The sequence below is a fragment of the Tamandua tetradactyla genome, chromosome 9 (assembly GCF_023851605.1).
Source record: "Tamandua tetradactyla isolate mTamTet1 chromosome 9, mTamTet1.pri, whole genome shotgun sequence".
Lineage (NCBI taxonomy): Eukaryota > Metazoa > Chordata > Mammalia > Pilosa > Myrmecophagidae > Tamandua > Tamandua tetradactyla.
The window spans coordinates 60,566,253-60,575,937 of NC_135335.1; the positions used below are offsets into that span (position 1 = coordinate 60,566,253).

The 9,685-nt window shown below is 39.6% G+C and overlaps 1 long non-coding RNA gene across 1 annotated transcript; it reads left to right on the forward strand.

Moving 5' to 3' along the window:
- Positions 1-295: 295 nt before the first annotated feature.
- Positions 296-7,539, forward strand: LOC143646120 (uncharacterized). The gene is made up of 3 exons (XR_013157300.1): positions 296-474; positions 1,155-1,255; positions 7,280-7,539. It is a non-coding gene; the product is annotated as an uncharacterized LOC143646120 (long non-coding RNA).
- Positions 7,540-9,685: the final 2,146 nt, after the last annotated feature.

Sequence of the window (9,685 nt, forward strand, 5' to 3'; positions counted from 1 at the left end):
CTCAACTGGAAGGGCACATGGCAACATCTGCTAGCTTTCTCTCCTGGCTTCTTGTTTCATGAAGCTCCCCTGGGGGCATTTTCCTTCTTCATCTCCAAAGGTCTCTGGCTGTGGGGACTCTTGTGGCCTCTCGTGGCTCTTTCCCAAAATGGTTCCCTCTTAAAGGGCACCAGTAAGCAATTCCACCTTAAATGGGTAGAGACACATCTCCATGGAAACTACTTAATCAAAAGTTACCACCCACAGTTGGGTGAGTCACATCTCCATGGAAACAAACAGAAAGGTGCCACCCAGCAATACTGAATGAAGATTAAAGGACATGGCTTTTGCACAGATTCAACTGTCACACTGGTCATAAAATAGAGGAAGCCTGAGATACTGAAATTTTCCTGGAGTCATTGTAACAGCTTGGGAGTTCTACCCCATAGCTTCTTATTATGGAGGAAAATTTGGCCTTTCTTTGGTGAAGCCAAGGTAGTTGTTTTCTGTTACCTACAGCCAAGTGCAATCTTTAGTTGATATTAGGTTGTCTGTAATTTCTTTACTCTTTATGCTACAGTTATATCACTTCAAGTATTTTCATCATAATATATTTATTCTGAAAACTGAGAAAATTTTCAAGGAAATGAATAAATGAGTATGGTCTGAAAGTGGACATATTAGAAAATAAATTAATGAATGACGTAGGCTGAGAATTTTATCCACTGACTAATAAATGAAATATTCAAAGCTTTGCATAATAAGTCCACCCTACATAAATCAAAGAATTTTACATTCTCTCTCAAAATGAATATCTCATTTTAAATTACTGGTCTACTTAATGTTTTCCACCCACTCCAATGTCACTCCCAATATAGTTTAGAGTGTAGAATCTGAAATCAATTAATTCACCAAAATGAAATTCTTGAAGCTCCATTTTATTACCTGTAAAATGAGCAAAACCTTGCCACTTGGGGTTATTGTGTTAAATAAATGAATGAGTCAATCTATGTTAAGCATACAGCGTTATGCCTGGCACATAGTGAACAATTAATAGATTATGGCTAATGTTATTAGTGACATTAAAATGTCCTTTTACTTCTGCTATTTTAGCCTTCCTTCTACACCCGACTACACTTATTTTCTCTAATTGTCCATATCTTATTCATCCTCAGGACGAATAAGATCATCCTCAGAGGAGATACCACCTTGTCAATGAACACTTTTTATATTCATTTTGCCAAATAGGCATCAATCGAATTTCTTTCACGTGCAGGTAATTATCTCTGTGAGACTAATGATGATAGTTTGCATTTATCCCTTCTTTGTAAACTAGTTCGGTTTATTGCTTTTTATTGAATTATTAGAAATTCAAATATGTCCAGTTGACATATTTCATGACAGTGTACATCTTTATATGCTTTAATCATCTGTTCCATACAATTCATCACTTTAATTTGTCTGTTTATAATGAGGTTTTCTCATAGACATTGTACCCTCTAATTTTTAATCTATATATGGAAAGCGTACATAGTCCAGTTTGAATAATTTCTTGCATTCACACACAATCAATTTAAAATTATATAAATATATATATACATATATACATACATGGTTTGAAAAGATAAACACCTCCATTGAAAACACAGATCAGACTTCTGTAGAATAGCTGTGGCAGCCCAATGCTTCCGCTGATAGCAACTAAAGTGCAACTAAATATGAACATATCTCTCTAAAGTAACAGAAACCTGTGGAAGTAACTTTGACTAGAGGGACCAAGATTATAGGGAAGTGAAAACTGGAGGGGTGAGCATCTGCTAACGAACCTCAAACTACATAAGGCAAGATTTCATAGCATTAGAGAAATAGACAATGCTACTCTATAATAAGATATCTTAACCACCTTCTTGCAGCAAATAATATACTCAAAAAGTCTACAGCTCTCCACCTCCCCTCCCTTTGAATGTGGAATGTACTTAACCTGTTGGACTCAATAAAATATTTCTAAAGAGTTGGGATGTCACTTTTGAGATCAGGTTATAAAAGATTAAATTTTATCTTACTTAAAATTTCTGTCTGTCCCACCCTTCTGGCTTTTTCACATTGATGAATCACACTATCCTGCTGTGAGCTGCCCTAGGAAGAGGACCCATGCCAAGGAACTGGGTCTGCCTCCAGCCAACAGCTAGTGAGGAATGGAAGACTTTAGTCAAACATCGTGTCATGGTCAGGGACATACGTCAACTCGGCCAAGTAGTGGTACCTGTTTGTCTGGTTGGGCAAGTGCTGGCCTGTCTGTTGCAATGAGAACATTTCATAGAATTCGATCATGATCACGTCAACTGCATCCACAGTTGATTCCATTTGTAATCAGCCAAAGGGGAGTGTCTTCTGCAATGCGTGATGCTTAATCTAATCACTCGAAGCCTTTTAAGGAGGATTCAGAAGAAACAGGCTCTATTCCTGCTTTGGCCAGCGAGCCTTTCCTGTGGAGTTCGTACAGACCCTCCATCAGAGTCATCGGCTTCACAGCCTGCCCTGCGGATTTGGGACTCTGCCTTCCTGCAGTCATGTGAGACACTTTTATAAATTTTATATTTGCGAGTGTTCCCTGTTGATTCTGTTTCTCTAGAGAACCCTAACTAATACACATCCCATGTGGAATTGAATCCTTCCAGGAACCACAAGAGTGAGCCTGGAAACGGACCTTCCAAGGTTGAGCCATTAGATGACAGCAGCCACGGCCAATCACTTAAACTTATGAAAGACCTTGAATCAGAGGATTAAGCTAAACCGTGTCTGAATTCCTGATCCACAGAAACTGAGATAATAGATATTGATGGTTTACGTGACTGTTTGGGGGAAAATTTTGTTGCAAACTAAAAGAATGCAACACAAGCCTTATTTTGACTGATGAAGGAAAAAACAAGATTTTGGACTTCTAGCCTACAGAAATGAAAGACACTAAATTCCTATTGTTAAAGTCAACTGGACAGTGGTACTCTGTTACAGCAGCCCTGAAAACCTGAAACTGCTGGCTTACAGGATAAATCAAGATTCGAAACTTAGTCTATATAAATGCTTTTTAAGAACTCACTTTGTTATTAAACACAGCATGGGAACCAAAAATAAGCCCTTTAACTCAGAGAAATAGTCATAGTCTTCAATGTTCTGTATTGTCATGAGATTTCAATTGTCACTGGGTTGGTTCTTGACCCAAACTACACAGCCCCAGTCTCTTAACATTTTAGCCATCATTGATGAATAACTTTTCTATAGAGGCAAATAGGGTGCCTCAGCCATCAGGCAGCATGCACACAGAGACATAAACACCCACACTGGTGGCACTTAGTCATCAACATAGCCATGTCCTTTTATAACAGAACCCCTGCACTAGGAGAGGCCAGGGGACATTCTTAGTTTCTATGTTGATCTTAGCAGGACACAGTAATAAAATGTCTTGGAAAACACAGATAAATTGAAATGAAAATTATCGAGCAGGATGATTTTGCTTGGTAGGGAAGTTCATGGGAGAGATGTTATCCTGGTTTGAAATAATTATGTGCCCTAAAAAAGCCATGTTTTAATCCTGATCCATCATGTGGAAGCCGCCGTTTTTTCTAATCCCTGTTCAGCACTGTAGGTTGGAGCTTGATTAGATTATCTCCAAGGCGATGTGACACACCCAATTGTGAGTATTAATCTTGATTAGATGGAGATGTGATTCCACCCAATCTAGGGTATTGATTAGTTTACTGGGGTTCTTTAAAAGAGGAAACATTTTAGAAAAAGCTAGAGAGCCACGAGAGAACCAGGAGAACAGCAGAGCCCATGCAGCCAGAGACCTTTGGGGATGAAGAAGGAAAATGCCCTTCAGGGAGCTTCATGAAACAAGAAACCTGGAGAGAAAGCAAGCAGACTTCGCCATGTACCTTTCCAGTTGAGAGAGAAACCCTGAATTTCATTGGCCTTTCTTGAGTGAAGGTAACCTCTTGTTGGTGCCTTCATTTGGACTTTTTTGCACACTTGCTTTAATTGGGACATTTCCACAGTCTAAGAACTGTAAACTAGCAACTTAATAAATTCCCCCTTTTAAAGGCCGTCCTCCTTCTGGTATATCGCATTTTGGCAGCTAGCAAGCTAGAACAGATGTCAACCTGAAAAGAGATCTTAATAATTTAGAAATAATTTACGTGTCCTTGTCTTATTTCCTGTTTCAGATTAGCAAATTTAAATTAAGGCACAGGAAGGAGTATATTCAGTTTGGATAAGTAAGAAGAGGGAGCGAGAAAATCAAAGAGTTGAATGAGCACATAAAGGCTCAATATGTTTATTTTAGAGCCTGAGAGCCCAGTGGTTTAAAATGAACCAAATGGAGGTCAGTGGAGATAGATGTAAAGCCTTTTCCTGAGGATGTGCATAAGTACAGGTGAGAAGGCTGCTGCTTCTGAGCAGCAATCCCAGTTCCACAGCTCTGCCGCCACCCCCACACCTTCTGCATGGAACTACTTCCTATTCCACTCAGTCTGTCTTGGGAATTTCCCTCCAGGTCCTTCAAGGGTAGGTTGGCTTTCCTAATTATTCAAGCTGCTGCTAATTCTATTCAAAGGTGAGCGTAAGTGACACCAGCTAATCAAATTCCCCACCTGCCTGGAACATATTCTTCATCCCAGTAAATCGGGCATGAGAAGTACACGCAGATTCCAGTCTGCAGCCCCCTCCCCCCCCACCTCCTGAGCCTCACTTAGGGTCACCCCAGTCAGGACCCTCAGTAGAGCCACTCGCTGGTCATTCCGCTGCTTGTTAATTGTCACCCCCTCACAACTCTGTGCTCTCCTCTGGAACGTTTGGCTTATCATAATTAAACCATCCTAAATTACACGTTTATGCAAAATTAGTCATTATTTTATGCTTAAAAATTCATTAGTTTGTACAGGTTATCAAGAGACACCTTTGCAGGGTGATACCTAACCATTAGGTTCATGCCTTGAAAGTTAAAGATAATCAATTGCTCCTGAGCCATTTGCTCACATTCCAGGAAGAAAAACTCGCCCCCTCCCCCCTTTTATGGAACACTCCTGGAGCCATTTGTTTCCACTCCACAACAAAGTTCCGCTTTCTCCCTTCTTCTCACTCCCTCCCTTTCTCTCCCTTCATCTCCCCTTCCCTCTCTCTCTCTCTCTCTCTCTCTCTCTGGCAGCACTATGAAAACTCCAAGTTTCATTTGGGGACTCCTTTCCTGAGGTGCAATCCCTGCATGTACGTACTGCATCTGACACTCATTCCACTGCTCTGGAGAGAACTGGGGCATGAGGAACCAGCACCCACACTTCCTTGTGTGTAAATAGTCTGTTTTCTCACCCAGAGACCTGTTGTTTCCTGTCAGGATAAACAAATAGAGATAGAAGAAACTTAACAGGTACCTGCTATGATTCGTCAGAATTAAAATGCTCCCAAGCCTCCAACTTTGAAACATAAAGATAAATTCAATTTGGCTATCTGGGTGGATGGTGATGCGCAGCCATTGAGGATGCAAAATATTCAATGTATTAGTTGTACTTTGATGATACGTTTGGGATTAGCAAGATACATAATCATTGTTGGTTCTTATCCAGAAATCAGGAGCAAAATCCGGTGGAAAACAGCCAGTAGTCCAGCAGGTGAAGTCTGCAACATGTATAGGAGTCAGTCTGTATGATGACAATCTATGACAAGGTTATAAACTGTGGAAAACTTTTGGGAACTGCGTATTTGATGTGTATGAGATTATATTGTACCCAAATCGAATTATGTTGTCTCTGTGGCTGGTCCTGAAACTCTGAAGAAAGAGTCAGGGATTTTGAATCACATGCCAAACAAGCAGTTTGAGACTCTTGTAATGAAGCAGAACATCACTGGGTGATGGAGACAGAGATTGTGAATTTTTATATAAAAACATACTCCATAATGATCATTTTCAGACCCAGCCTGCCATTCACCTGATTGGGATATTCTGATAAATACGCATGATTAGAACAGATTCTCTTGGGAGTCGGACAGTTCTGACCAATGAGGCATGGAGACCTGCTGAAGTTCCGTCCTACTGAACGCTGACCCAGGATGTCTTCCCTCCGCATTACAGGGAAATGCAGAAGTTGCAGAACAATGAGCCCTAGCGGAGCCTCCTTCATTGGCAAATGCTTTATGGTATCAGGGACCAGGATGAAACTGCTTGGAAAGAAGAGTGAAAGGCACACATGCCTTTATAAGTTGGACCATGACGATTTAGCTTTCATGTGAAAGAAAAGGGGGTTCATAAATGTCTACAAATGGTTATCTGATATACAGGAAGTTATAGTAATGTGACTTAAGAAATCTCTATTATAAATTGAGCTTCAGCCACCATGTGATATAGTCAGGAGGACAAAAAGTGAACCAAGGAAGAAATAAATTTAGAGGAGGAAATGTGACCGAAAATCACACGATAACCCATTAACAGCAGGAAACAGCGATCTTGCTAAATTCTGTAATTAGTTCCAATAGTTGGTTGTGGATTTTTACTTTGGTCTTCATAAGTAGACAATAGTGTTGTTAACAAACAAGCACAGTTTGCTGCATCTGTTTTTGTAATAATATACATTCTCTATTTTGTCTCATTTCACTTGTTGGAACTCTATACAAGGTTGAAAAGAGGAAATAATGAGCAAATTGCTGTGTCCCTGGTTTTAATGCTTCTAAAATATTTCCATCAAGTATGGAGATGGTTTTGTTATAAAATTTGATGTTATGGAATCACTGGGTTTTTTAAATTTTGTTTTTGTTTTTTGCATCCTTTATCATAATATTTTTCTGCAGAACATCTTTCCTCAGTCTCTCTTCCACCTTATTTAGTTGGTTTTGCCCACACCCAGGCTTATTTGAGACTGAGACCAAAGTTCACTTTTTTCTTGCCAAAGTGTTTCTTCATGTCGTTAGGAAAATCTTGAATTTCAATGCTTGAAAATACTAATTTATGTGTTTTTATCATTAAGCTTTTTATAAAGGTGTTCCATGTATTTATGGAGTATGTCCCACGTAATGTGTGATTCTGGAATCTTGAACACAATAAACTCCTTACTTTCACCAATGAAGTGAAGAAAGGAAACAAACTGTGCACAGTCCAGCACATTGGGTGGGGGTGGGAGGGTGGCGGGGGCGGGGTTTCCATACTTGGGAAGATTGAGCACATGGCCAGACAGGTTTTCAACTTCATGGTGAGCATGGAATATGACCTTAAATTTTCTTTTGCCTTTCTATCTCTTTTTGGACTTGGGCTTTTCAGAGTGGAAAAATAAGCCTATGCATTCTCCAGTAAACACCGACTCTCTTCATGCTGTTTTCAACAAAATTGTGTTAAAGAAATCTCACCCTTCAAGCCTTGATCACATGCTGTCTTATCTGTGAATAACCACGGGGCAAGGTGATGCTTCTATAGAGTAGCATTAAACTGCTTGGAAGGCCAACCTGGGCGTGGACTGGTTTGAAATGCTTCACACTGAATGAAGTACTGATTGAAGGCTCCATTGGAAAGTGATTCACATCAAAACTGTGAGCATGTCATTAGTATGACCTGTACCAGAGCATATTCTCAATCGTTTGAAGACAGGTTTCCCTGAAACACGTTAAGCCATTTATTGGTAAAACTAGTGTTTTGTGAGCAAAGAGAAGTATATTCACAGCTTCCAGATTCATAGTTGGGCTAAAGTCTAAGGAAGAAGTATTAATGTTATCCTTTATCTTGTAGAAGTATTATCTAGAAGCCTAACCCCAAGAGTGGGTGAGGTTTTTAACAGTGATTCTCTGTAATTGGGAAAATGGATTTTTTCAGGCTCCACCAATATGAAATATGAGCCTCATGCCTTGAAATATTATGTGCTGCTTGAGTAAACACCATATGGGTTACCAAGATGATTTAGAAGTACAAAGTCGTGTTTTTCTTATAAACCCTGGAAGTTACATTTTCCTTGGAGATAACAAATTTTTCCAGTGAATTTGTCAAATCTCATGGACCTGCATGTACAAAATTAATTTTGCTGTATGTAAATAATACCTAAACAGAAAAAAGATTGAGTTAAATATATCTGAGAAAGTAACAAGTATTACCAATATATTGATAAAACCATAGCTTACATATTTAGGGATTTCTTAAATTTTATGTTCTTCCTTGCCATCTTTCTTCCCTTGTATAACAGATTTCTTAACTTCCTTAATGATCAAAGTCAGTCACTCCTGGCATAATGGTGACTCTTTGAAGAGGATTCATTTCTGTCCCATTAAAACTTGCATCCACCTGGAACCTAAGAATATGATCTTATTTGGTGAATACAGGTATACCTCATTTTATTGCACTTTGCTTTAATGTGCTTCACAGATAATGTTGTTTTTTTTTAATAAATTGAAAGTTTGTGACAAACCTGAATCAAGCAAGTCTATCGGCATCATTTTTCCAACAGTATGTGCTTATGTCATGTCTTTGGGTCACATTTTAATGCTAGTGCACATGTAATAGACTACAGTATAATATAAACATAACTTGTACATGAACTGGGAAACTAAAAGTTCATGTGTCTTGCCTTATTGCCATATGCGCTTTATTGCCGTAGTCTGGAACTGTGCCTGCGATATCTCTGAGGTCTGCCTTAGAGTCTTTTCAGATATTATTAGTTAAGGATCTTGAAATAAGATCACCCTGCCCTTAAAGCTAATGACTGGAGTCTTAATAAGGAGAAAGAGAGGGAGAAATGGAGAGACATTGACACACATGGGGAAGAGGCCCTGTTGAAGACAGAGGCATAAATTGGAGTGATGCAGTCACAAGCCAAGGAATGCTGGGAGCCGCTCAAAGCTAGGAAGAGGCAAGGAAGGATTCTTCCCTAACATCTTTATGCAGGGAGCAAGGGCCTGCCAACACGTTGATTTTGGACTTTTAGGTTCCAGGATTGTGAGGGAATAAATTTCTATTGTTAAGTCACCAAGCCTGTGGTAATTCATTCCAGCAACTCTAGGAAATGAATACACATAGCTTCTTACACAAAGCGTCCAGGGGAAAGTAACTGGCTGTGTTCCCTGGTGGAAGTGTTCCCCTCTGGAGACCAGGGCCTCTAAACCTGAAGAGCTCAGGGTTACAGGGACAGAAAGCACACGTTCATAAAAAGAGGCAACCCCTCTTTTGACCCCTTGATTCGTGAACCCATGCTTTCTCCCAGAAACACAGCAACATATAAAGGTTGTGACTCATAGCATAATTAGAATATAGAGACTAGCACTCATGCTGAGGGCATGTCACTGCTACGTTGGTACTTCAGCTGTGCCTCTACCAAAGTATGTCGTCCCTCTCTCACACCAGCTGCTTTTGGTGCAGGACTTTCTCCTGCTTCTTCTTTGCTCTAAAGCCCTTGGTTGGGAGCTATGTTCTGTGGGGGTCACAGGCTGGTGGAAAGCAATACTGCATGAGGCTTGGTGAGGATGGCAGGGAGATAGAGGAAAAGAAGGATTTTTATTAGAGTATAATTTTTCATTGATAATAATTTAAATAATCATATGATTTTTATAAAATGTGCATTTTACTGATATGTGGCAACAAGTATAAAATGCTTCTATTGTGCATCAGCTGTCTAATTATGCTATGCCTATGTTTGCCTCCCCTTTTTTGCAGAGGGCCCACTATTAAAAATATGGTTATCCTTAT